The sequence below is a fragment of the Taudactylus pleione genome, unplaced genomic scaffold (genome assembly GCF_031769625.1).
Source record: "Taudactylus pleione unplaced genomic scaffold, aTauple2 ptg000015l, whole genome shotgun sequence".
Lineage (NCBI taxonomy): Eukaryota > Metazoa > Chordata > Amphibia > Anura > Myobatrachidae > Taudactylus > Taudactylus pleione.
Window position 1 is genome coordinate 31,862,209 of NW_028284417.1, and position 12,260 is coordinate 31,874,468.

At 42.6% G+C, this 12,260-nt stretch overlaps 1 protein-coding gene across 2 annotated transcripts in view; it reads left to right on the top strand.

Moving 5' to 3' along the window:
• The first annotated feature begins 217 nt into the window (after positions 1-217).
• The window catches only part of KLHL32 (kelch like family member 32), a 228,100-nt gene continuing 216,057 nt past the window's right edge, over positions 218-12,260 (top strand). For both annotated transcript variants that reach the window (XM_088472157.1, XM_088472167.1), the window contains exon 1: positions 218-481. The gene's annotated coding sequence lies outside the window, so the exon portion shown is untranslated. The remainder of the gene's footprint in view (positions 482-12,260) is intronic.

Consider the following 12,260-nt stretch of genomic DNA (forward strand, 5'->3'; position numbering starts at 1 on the left):
TGTTTACAATATGGATGTTATCACCTGATGACTATGATAACGTACAAAATAATAATGTTATAAGTACAGTTCTATAAAACACCCAGTTCCCTACCCTGTGAGTATTAGGCTCCCCCCTGCAGGTGTAGGACACTGTAACCGGTGAGGTGCCTGCTGCTAAGCTCATGTGACATACCAGGGGACAGAGCTAGCACCAGCAGCATTTACAGCAGCGACAGCTGAGCTTCACAAGGAGGAGGAGCTCCTTCCTTACCAGACAATACAATCACACACTGTAGCAACACTAAACACTGCATGTATACAGTATACACACCGCTCTGCACCGCATACATGCTACTCTGTGGACATAGGGTATCACCCCATAGCTACCAGCTGCAGCAGCCTCTGCCACCTCGGAGGACAGACAGCCATAGCCCCAGACACCAAGCTGCTGCGAAATTCTGCCTGCATCCCTGTCTTTTCCATCTGATGCTGACAGAAGGTGAGCCGTTATGTTGGTATTAGCAGGTGCCCCTTTACCCTCCATGCCTCCTTTCTCAGTGCTTGGCATTGCTGAATACTTTGTAGCACAACATATGTGTCACCATTCCCTTTGTGCCTATTTGCTTGCTATAAGATGAGGCAGCTCATTGATTTTGGCACACACTGGTCAGTAAGGGATGCTATGTAAGGCTCCATGAGCTAGAAATGTTCAGCCTGGATACCAGGTACTTGGATAAGTGCTGGCTGGCAGCTACAATAGCTGAGCTTCCTCCTCCAGTATCTATGGGTGAACCAGTTTAGTGCTGAAATGCCATTGAAGTTCTGCTGTATTTCATGGGTCAGTTGCTGATGTGTGTTCAATGAATACAATCTAATCATGCTTTCTTGCTGTGCATTTAGTGTTGTGCTGCATGTCCAGACTGCTGCATTGCTACGTTCCATAAATGAGCAATTTACCAGTCTAATCTGCACTAAGGCATTAGATGAGAAAACTATTACATGGTGATTTATGTCTAAGAATAATCTGTATTATAGTTGCAGTTGTGTTGGTGCATTTCTTTTTTTTAACTGTGGGCGGCTAATTCAATGTAGAACAGAAAAAAGCCAGGTGTATGACATCATCTGCCGAGCTTTAGAAAACATGGTGCCATACTGAGAGCAAATATTACTGGAACAAAAAGTAATTTGTGAAATGCTCTGGCCTATGAGATAATAAATACCTTAGTGGCCTCATATTGGAACATGGAAAATCAATCTACATTGTGTTGCTAACTTCAGATTATAAGGTAGCAGCAAAACCCTGCTCTAACATTGCTGTATGACACAAGCAGAGTTTAATTTTAGTTTGATTTTAAATATTCATTTGTGGTTAGGCCGTAAAAAAATAAAAAACTCCAGACTTCAACTATTAAATCAGGAAGGATTGCTCATGTGCTTTCCGGCATTCTAGCTGCAATTCTTTTTATAGCATCCCATGCCTTGTATGCTAAGAGCACATCTATCTGTGAGCAATATAAGCAGGAACAGATGATGTGAACGATAATCACACTCCTCCGTGGAGCTCTGTGGAGCTGTTCAACTTATCAATACTGTACTGTATTATTCATAGTAATAAAAACACATCGGTAGTGATTTATATTTCACATAATTAAAGCCAAAATTATTTTATATCAAGTAGGAAAATGAAAGGAAACAAATATTTTTATTGGAAATCTGTGTAAATTAGGAAAATGTGGAAATTGAGAATCTTGAGGGTCATTCCATGGTAACTCACGTTACAAAGTGACATAGCAAATTATTTGCATGGCTATCAACAGCAAAAGGAATTTATGTGAAATGAATTTTATTTACTGAAAAAATGACAGGTCATGCTTTAAAAAAATTGTATACAGGAATTGCTAATTGTTTGCTACTGTATGTCACTTTGTAACGTGAGTTACCATGGAATGACCCTTGAACAAATACATCTGATTGCATTTTAGGACACAAAAGAGTAGCTAGGGTCATGGGCATAATTACTATAGGTGCAAGAAGTGCAGCTGCTATGGGGCCCAGAGCTTAGGGGGGCCTAGCTTCCTTATCAAAGTTATATACAGTTTTCACTATTGGGTGGTACATAGGGGCCCTTACAAACTTTTGGTATGGGGCCTACAAGTACCTAGTTACACCCCTGGCTAGGGTTGTATACGGGCATGTATACAGAGAGCCATTGTCATGCACACAGTGCTTGTAGCTTTGAGGTACTGCTAAACAGCATGGCTGTACCCCAGATAAGGGAACTCGCCACCAGTGCACCCTACTTGTAACTGCAGTACAGGACCAGCTTGAACTTATGGTGCGTACACACAGTCAGATAAGCTGTCAGATTTGTATGATAACAATCCTATCGTTCAAATTTGACAGCTTCTGGTCCCTGCAAACAATGGTTGATGTGCGACCACTTATGGTCATTATCGACCATTGTTGGTAGTCCGTGCAAGTAGGCATACCTGGTCAATATCGACCAGGTGAGCCTGTTTACTATAGGGACCCGCGATCGTTAATCGTGGGTTGTTATAGTTGTAACGGGCTTGCAGCATGTGTTGGATGTTCGATAACGATCATCCAACACATGCAGGTTGATCAGATAATGATCGTTATCATTATCTGATCATCCCCCCGTCGTACCATGTGTACGCACCATTAGGCTGTATTACAGGTTCTCAAACTCAGAGCCGTAACTAGACTTTTTGGTGCCCTGTGCCAGAAAGAGCATTGGCGCCAACCTCAATTTTCAAAGGGACATAATGCACCCAAGAAAGGGCAATGGCTTCATGGGGAAGGGCCAGGGAAGAGATAGGAGAGGCCAGGAGATGCTGGGGATGAAATATGAGAAAGCTACAAGAATGATAATAAGCAGAAATTTGACAGGCCCAAACAGTGCCCCCTGACCTGTGGTGCCCTGTGCGATGGCACCAGCCACAGTGCCCTAGCTACGGCCCGGCTCAAACTCGGTCCGCAGAACCCGAAACAGTGCATGTTTCCCAGGTCTCCTCACAGAATCACAAGTGAAATAATTAGCTCCACCTCTGGATTTTTTTAAATTTGTCAGTGAGTAATGACTACACATGTGTACCTGCTAGGAGTCCTGGAAAATGTGAACTGTGTGGGGTCCTGTGGACCGAGTTTGAGAACCACTGGCCTGTATGAATATATTTTATCCTTGTTCTGTCCAATGAGAACTTCCTCTATAGCACAGGTTCTCAAACTCGGCCCTCAGGACCCCAAACAGTGCAAGTTTTGCAGATCTCACAGAATCATAAGTGAAATAATTAGCTCCACCTGTGGATCTCTTAAAATGTGTCAGTGAGTACTGAATACAGCTGTGCATCTGCTAGGTGACCTGGAAAATGTGACCTGTGTGGGGTCCTGAGGACCGAGTTTGAGAACCACCCACTGCTCAGTGGTTCTCAAACTCGGTCCTCAGGACCCCACACAGGTCACATTTTCCAGGTTACCCAGCAGGAGCACAGGTGTACTCATTACTCACTGACACATTTTTAAATATCCACAGGTGGAGCTAATTATTTCACTTGTGATTCTGTGAGGAGACCTGGAAAACATGCACTGTTTGGGGTCCTGAGGACCGAGTTTGAGAACCTGTGCTCTATAGCAGTGATTCCCAACCTAAAGCTGGCCACACACTAGACCAACTTTCATCCAACCAGCCAACTAGTTGATTGGTCGGAATTAAAATCTGGTCAGGTATGAAAGCAAATGACAATCTGCAATTTGCTCCCAAATGCCAGAAAATAGACAAACACTGTTGTTTGAACAAATTGTTTAGATCAAACATTTAACAAACTTGTCTGAACGACCATTTTCACCTGTGTTCTGGCATTTAGGAGCAAATTGCTGATCATCATTTACTCCCATACATTACCAGATTTTCATTCCAACCAATCAACTAGTTGGCTGGTTGGACAGATAATCTTTAGATGTGTGGCCAGCTTAAAGCTGGCCACACATCTAAAGATTATCTGTCCAACCAGCCAACTAGTAGATTGGTTGGAATGAAAATCTGGTAAGGAAAACAATCAGCAGCTTGCTCCCAGACCCTGAAAAATGGAACAAAACTGTTTTATGAACAAATAGTTTAGATCAAACATTTAACAAACTTGTCTGACCGACCATTTTCATCTGTTTTCTGGCATTTAGGAGTAAATTTCTGATAATCATTTACTCCCATTCCTTACCAGATTTTCATTCCAACCAATTAACAAGTTGGCTGGTTGGATGTAAGTTGTTCTAGTGTGTGGCCAGCTTTAGTCTTCAAGGCACACTAACAGGCTACCCTCCAACATGACCCGTTCCATCTGGTACAAAATGCTCTGCTCCTGGACTTCCTACCTAATTAATAATTGCAGTCACCTGTGGCCACACATCTAAAGATTATCTGTCCAACCAGCCAACTAGTTGATTGGTTGGAATGAAAATCTGGTAACGTATGGGAGTAAATGATGATCAGCATTTTGCTCCTAAATGTCAGAAAACAGATGAAAATGGTCGTTAGACAAGTTTGTTAAATGTTTGATCTAAACAATTTTTTCAAACAACAGTTTTTGTCCATTTTCTGGCGTTTGGGAGTAAATTGCTGATTATCATTTGCTTTCTTGCCAGAAAACAGATGCCATAATGTCAGAAAACAGATGAAAATGGTAGTTCGGACAAGTTTGTTAAATGTTTGATCTAAACAATTTGTTCAAACAGTTTTTGTCCATTTTCCGGCGTTTGGGAGCAAATACTGATTGTCATTTGCTTTCATACCTTACCAGATTTTCATTCCAACCAATCAACTAGTTGGCTGGTTGGACAGATAATCTTTAGATGTGTGGCTCGTTTAACAGTCCTGGTTATAGTAATATCCATGATCGAGCACAGGTGGTTAAATCAAAATAACTGAGGTACTAATTAAGTCACCTGTGCTCAAGTATGGCTATCCTTAAAACCTGGACTGTTAGTGTGCCTTGAGGACCGTGGTTGGGAACCATGATCTTTATGGCAATGTGTGCATGTGCTGCACTCAAAATGCCTTGGAACTCAGAGCAGTGGACCATGGATTCATGAAAAGCATGTCATTGGAGAAAAGTAATTTCATAACCTTTAATAAGTGTGACAGTATAAGATTAGTTATTATATGGATATAATAACTCACACATGAAGAAGTATGATCCTGGATAAAGGAATTGAGGCAGATCAAGCACTGTATACAGTACTTGGACATTGCTTTTTCAAAATTGAGTAGACATTAAAACATATGTAATGCATTATCACTCAACTTTGGCCAAAGTTTGTGAAGATAAACTAAAACAGCATAAAATACTAACTTATACTTATCTTTTAGAGCCATATTCAATTAGAGGCGAAGTTTTCGCCTGTCCGACTGTTTGCTTCATTCGCCTGTTTCAGAGGCGAATTTATTCCGTGCTTGTCCCCGCTTTTCACCTAATTCAGTTGCAAAACAGGCGAAAACGGAAATAGGCGAATGCGGAACAGGCGAAAAGTACTGAAGGAATTGGGGAAATCAGTCTGTACCCCAGAAAAAGATGCACTAACACAGGGAATCAATATAGATGTGTACTAATAGCCCTAATAAGACTATTTTGGGTACTTAAGTTGTGTAAATTGCTTGCTATTAGCGTCTTTGTAAAAGTGGTGAAGAATGGCATAAAGCTGTATTTTTGGGTGAAAATAAGTGTTCCTTTCAAATTTGGGGTGCTTGAAAATGGGTGCTAGCATGTTTATATATCTCTAAAGTTAACTTTTTAAAAAAACATGAAAAATCCACCTACTGAATGCACCTGCATTCCCAAAAACACCTCACCCATACTTGGGGACCCCCAAAAAGTCTATTTCGCTACTTTTATGTTTATCCCCCCACTTTTTAAATTTTCACCCCAAAAATGACATGTCTTTTTTGGGGTGTTCTTAGGTTTTTGTTTCTGTTTTTTTTGCAGATTTGTCCTTTGGGGGGCTGTTCCAAGGGGTCTGAGTTGTTTCCCCACATTTGCACCCCAAAATAAAGATTTTGCACTTCTTTTCACCAGCTATTGATTGGAGAATCATTTTTGGAGAATTGTTTCCACTTAGGCAAAATTGTCCTGGAATTGAATTTGGCGAATTTTTTTTTAGGCAAATTTTTCACAAAAAAACAGGCGAATATGGCTTTTCTCCTCTAATTGAATTCCCCTCATAGTGCTGCATTGCCCCAATACTTAATTATTCTAATCCAGTGGTCCAATGCCTTCTGTTCTATTAAGATAGGTTATTTCCAAACGTACAGTGCTGTTGTCATTGCATATCCTCTGTGAGTTTCTAGACATCTGCTAGGATAGGGGACGGTGTAGTAGTAAAGATAACTGCGTTGGAGCTGGTGTAGTTACCTGCCAAATGGGTAATTCTGCATGGAGGTTTACTTTTGTATTCTCTGTTAGCTTAATGCACAGGTACTCAATTCGGTACTCGGGACCCCAAACAGTGCATGTTTTCCAGGTCTCCTCACAGAATCATGGATGAAATTATTAGCTCCACCTGTGGATTTTTTCAAATGGGTCAGTGAGTAATGAGTACACCTGTGCACCTGCTGGGGGACCTGGAAAAGGTGAACTTTGTGGGGTCCTGAGGACCGAGTTTGAGAACCACTGGCTTAATGAACCCCACCCAAATCTTATTATTCAAACAACAAAAACATGCTGGTTACAAATAAACCAATCACAGGGTTCTATGAATCCCAAGTGTAATTGTATAGAACCCTCATTAATAAGAGATATAGGTAAGAAAACAAGACCTATTCATACCAAACACTAATATAATAACCTACATACAGTGAGCATGAATCGGAGTTGCACACTAAACAGCTGCAGCAAGTGCCATCAGCAGCGGTAGACGTGGCAGACAGATTTACTACCTTATGCTAATGCCAGTATCCATATGGCTTCATGCGTATAGTCACACTGCCCTCTGTTTTTATGTCCGAGGCTGTTACCATCATCACTAGTATCGGCAGTTACACCTACCCTCTGCTAGGTGCAATAGATCCATCTGAAACAGGTGTCCCTTCATCATACACATGCCTCATAATAGCATGGATCTCTGGCTATAGGAACACAACACTCCCATCCATCGAAACAGATGTCTTGTGTGAGTTTGCAAGGTAGCCACACAGTTGACACCCAGAAACGCCCATTTCATGGACAGAGAGAACCGGAAACGCACATAGCACATGCATGTGTATGTATGTATGTAGTGGCGCATGTGCAGTTTACTGAAGATCACTAGATGCATCTGCTTTTGAACTTGCTTGTTACTCAGAATCGGCCCAATGTATCTATGATGTATACACTCAGGACCTGATTCAGCACAGATCGCAATTCTGCAATCACAATCACTCGCTCACTGCAAAAATATGCAAATGAAGTGATCGCAGTGCAATCGCAGCACTATTCCAAGACACCCAACACTGTATAAGCCACCCACTTCCCATTACATACATCCGCAAGTCAGCGTAAACATCGGTAACATCGGACCCACATGCACAGTTGTGGTTGAGCCGACCCTGACTCACAAACTGCAAAACTTCCTGTCGCCATCTAGACCACTGGCTGCGTATGCCATCACTGGGGCTTAATTATGCATGCCCCTGTAACAGCATTCAAAATGCACAGGCATGCCGGCAGTCTGACCTCAGACTTTTCACCTCTAATTGAATATAGACCAATGTCTGAATGTGCCCAAAGCATCTAATCAACCATCTTTCTGGTGCACATTAGATAATGGAGGTGTCTGTTTGCTATGGGTTACTGCACATTTACAGTTGTATTTAATAAATAATCTCCAATGCTTGTATCTAGCTGGTAGTAACTAGTGGATACATTCTGCTGTGTCAAAATATTACTGTGACACAATGTATCTTTTTTTGTATCTGTTTTACTTTAATGTTGGTCTAAGTACTTTGGGACTTGGGTTGAGGAGTAGCTGCAGAAACAGGTATTTTGTTTTTCACTCTTGGTTTCTCCTAGTGATGAGACTTGTATATCACTGTTCTCTTCCAATGTATATTGGTGCTGGTTCAGCAGAACACATGACTGCGCTGCTGATCGCAGATTCCCGATGGTAGGGAATCTGCGCATGTGCTGTACCCATGCAGTGCATGCAGTTCGCAGCAGATTGACAATGATTGACAGTCTGCTGCCATTTCTGGGTGGTGAGGGGGTATCGACGGCCTCAGTTTCCAAAAACGAAGGTGCGTCACCACTGTTAGGGGGAGGAAAGACGGAGATTTCCGGGCCTCTTTTCCTGAACTGCGATGTCCGCATGACCCCATGGTCACTCCGCTGGCCGAGGATCACGCAGATGATCCTAACCTGCGTCCATGGATGTAGCTCAGATCATTAATGCATGCAGGAGGCATGATGACTCCTGCTGCATTAACATTAATAGCAAGGACGGAATTGCAAAGCTGCTTGTGTGTGTCTTTGCAATACTGTCCTGTTCTGAATGAGGCACACTGTAGGAAGCAGTAGTGCTCTTTTGGCACCTTCTTTTTTTGTTTTGGTGTTAGGCCTGGTTCCTGTTCTTGATATTGGTGCCATTGCCCACAAATAATCTAATTTTCCTTTTAGAGAGATGGAGGTAAAGATGTAACATCTTCCCAAGACAAATGTACACCACATCAAGGTCTCTTTATTGGCTTTTTTTCTCATGCCATTTCCTACATCCTTCCATTACTCACAATATCGATCAAATAAATCCATCTCTTTGTTTAAGAACATGAAGTTTAGCTATCAATATAGACAAACCAAAATGAATTGAGGAGATATAGACCTATGGGAGCTAAACTATGCACACACCCTTCCCATTGGTGTTGGTGTCCCATTTTCAAAAAAGGAACATACCCCTATATTATTTTACTACACTTTCTTACAGAATTTACTAATAGCTTTGTTTGGTAACTTTAGTAACCTGTGGGTCCATGTTTGAACTTGAACCTTAGGAATGTTAGGGACCTACCTGATGAGGTCACCTTGATGCGGTTGGCATGCATTTTTGCCCAAACGTGCTAAGAACCTTATTTGTACATCATGTTGAATTGAAAATAATATTATACTGGTTCTGATTGGCAGTTTTCTTATGGCCTGATTCAGCAGTATACGCAATGGCGATTACGGATGCAGATCGAGTGATTGTTTGTCAACGCTCATGTGTACACTACACATACACAGCGATATGCACAGAGTGACAGGAGTGGTGGTGACAGGGGAGTTTGAGGGTGGTGACAGGGGCGTGGTCAGATAAATGCAGGTGTGCCTGTCCATTGAACACTGTTTCAGGGGCGTGCATAAATTAGCCACTGTGATTGCATACTCAGCATAAGAGCTCTCTGCATGCGAGGAGACTTGCAGTGTCTGTAGCTGGTCAGACCTGCTGCAAATACTGCATGAGTGACTGATGTGCGTCAATGGTACAGATGTTTACGCAGAAGATAGACATTGGATGAATATGAGAAGGCAGCAGTGGGTGTCTTTATGCTGGCTGAGCATTGACAGGCATTAACATATTTCGCATCTGCGTTCCGTGTAAAACCGCAGCTGAAATTGCAGTAGCATCCACTGCTGAATCAGGCCCTCAGTGTATTTCTCTTTTTTTCTGTGGAAATAAGGCAAAATGTTGGAAAGTTTGAGGTAAATTGATACTTGGATTTGGTACTGGAAAGATCATTTGCTGTTTTGCAGCATTAAATTGTTTTTTTGCTGTTATACACTTCATCAGCTTAGATTTCAATGGCCACAATGTCTAGCGTATCCTAACTGAATTATATAACTGTATTTCGCCACTTATTAAAAATGAGCATGGATTTTTTATACTGGCAATCTCATATGAACCGCTACAGCTGCTGCCCTTTCCATAGCAGAAGTGCAACTCATTTTAACAAGGAAAACATTTATTAAAGAGGTCAAAATACAAACTGCAGGGTCAGTGTCAGTCTTCCATACTGCAGTTATCTACCCCCCTTCCACCCCCACTGCTTTCCACACTGGCAACTAGAGGGCCAATTCAAATACTCATTAGCTGCCTCTGGAAAAGCTTACGGCAACTTCACGGGATGTTTCTTTGGAGCTGATTTCTGCATTAAACCTGACGATGTTGCATGCGCCCGCAGGAGCACACTGCACCTTATGCATGATATGTTGTTACGAATTGGCCAAATCGTCCAAATCATAATAACATCATTCCAGTGTGTACCCGCCATTAGCATGTGCATGTAGATGGTCTATTTTATGGGCATGTTATGGGAGTGTAGCAGGTGTGTCAGAGAAAGTGACTGCATACACAGAGGCTCAACCGTTCACATAGGAGGCCATACTCAGACAGAGAAACTGCACCTGTCCTAGGTCTGAAGCAAGTTTTGATGGATGCTGACAGTGGACGTCTCAGTCCTTGCACATTCGTACATATGGATGTACACCAGGAAAGAAATATGTAGTGGTATTGCATAATATTGCAGATGGTCGCTAACCAACAGGTGCAGCCGCATCTCCATCCACCTCTGAATCAGCCCCAAAATTAGGAAATAATTATATTATTGTAAGATAGGCTGAATTAAAGCACTGGCATCACTAGGGGGTGCGGTGGGGGTGTGGGCTGCACCAGGTGACACCATCCAAGGGGGTGACACCAAAACAGCAGAGCTTATCTGTTATTTTGGTGTCACCCCATCGGATGGTGTCACCAAGCAGCCACACTGCATTGAGAGGCTGGGCGCTGCCCAACAGCTGCAGCTGCGCTGAGTGAGCCGGGCTTACTCAGCGGATGCAGCAGCTACTGGGCAGCCCCCAGCCTCTCCCCCACCTCTAAGCCCATTGAGTAACGAGAACGGGGGGGCATGACATGACGTCATGCCCCTAAGAGTGACACACGAGTGGTTGCTGCTTTGTGACACTAGGCCACGTCCCCTTGCAAGCAGGCTGCACCAGATGTTACCAAGGTTAAATAAAGTCATCTACCAAAACACATGTAAAAATCTCCATAAATTATTATTACAGATGTGTCATCATACACCTACACCTCTTTGCATCACATGTCACTAGACACATGGTGCGACTTAGATGCTCTGCTACATGTAACGATTCCTGGACTTTCGTACTTATTTCGGAATTTAGCACCTGTGTTGCATTATAGCTACATGCAAAGTCGCTTATAGTCTCCTAGGCACTTAGCATTTGTGTTGCAATGGATTTGGTATAAAGTTACAAATTAAGCACTCTGTCCTCGGTTTTTGATCTTTTGCCTATTTACCCTGTTTAGCTTCTGACTTTTACACTGCTGCTTGCCATGCCAGAAACAGTGTGCAGGGGGGTTGGGTACGGGATGCCAGCAGTCAGAATACCGACAGCAGCATCCCGACAGTCAGAATCCTGACACAAGAGCGTAAGTATACCAAACTTGCCTACTTTTGAAAAAGCATTTCAGGGAGATTGTGGGAAAAAAACACCTATGAGCACAGCGTTAAAATGGACGTATACTGTTCCGTCTGGGAGACGTGTCTTAAAGTTGACTTACATCCGAACGGAGACAAACCCCAAAGCTCACTAAGATCTTCTTGTTGATGAAAACATACTGATTCTTCATTGTGTCTTATAATCAATCAGGGAAATGGCACAGATGATCCTATTTGAATGTATATCTTTTTTTTTCCAAGTATATAACAGTTACATAATTGGTGTAAGGTGCAAACCGGGAGATTGCTAGACTCTTCAGGGAGTCACGGAGATTGCTACTATTTCAGGGAGTCTCCCTTACATTCAGGAAGAGTTGGCAAGTATGAAGTATACTAACCCTAATCCCTAACCCTTCCGACACCAGTATTTTGAGCGCTGGGATGCTAACTACATCCCAAGCAAGGTACTCACGCAATGTTTTTTTGTTGCATTAGTGATGTGACTAGGACGTACATTCGGTACAAAACTGTGTGGCATTTCACAGCTTAGTCACAAAGTGTTTGATGTGTTTGGGGATAGGTGTATGTGTGGACACCTCTGTATCAGCAGATATTGGTCCAACAAAGTGATGAACTAACACTTACTGCTTCAGGACAATATAGTTGAGTCACCTTTATGCATACATGTCTACTCTCCCGGAAGTCGCGGGAGGCTCATGATTTTTCTGGTAACCCCCCGCACCACTGGTAGAGTAGGCATTTCTCCCGCATTCTGCCCATTTCCAAGTGAAGTGGGCAGAAT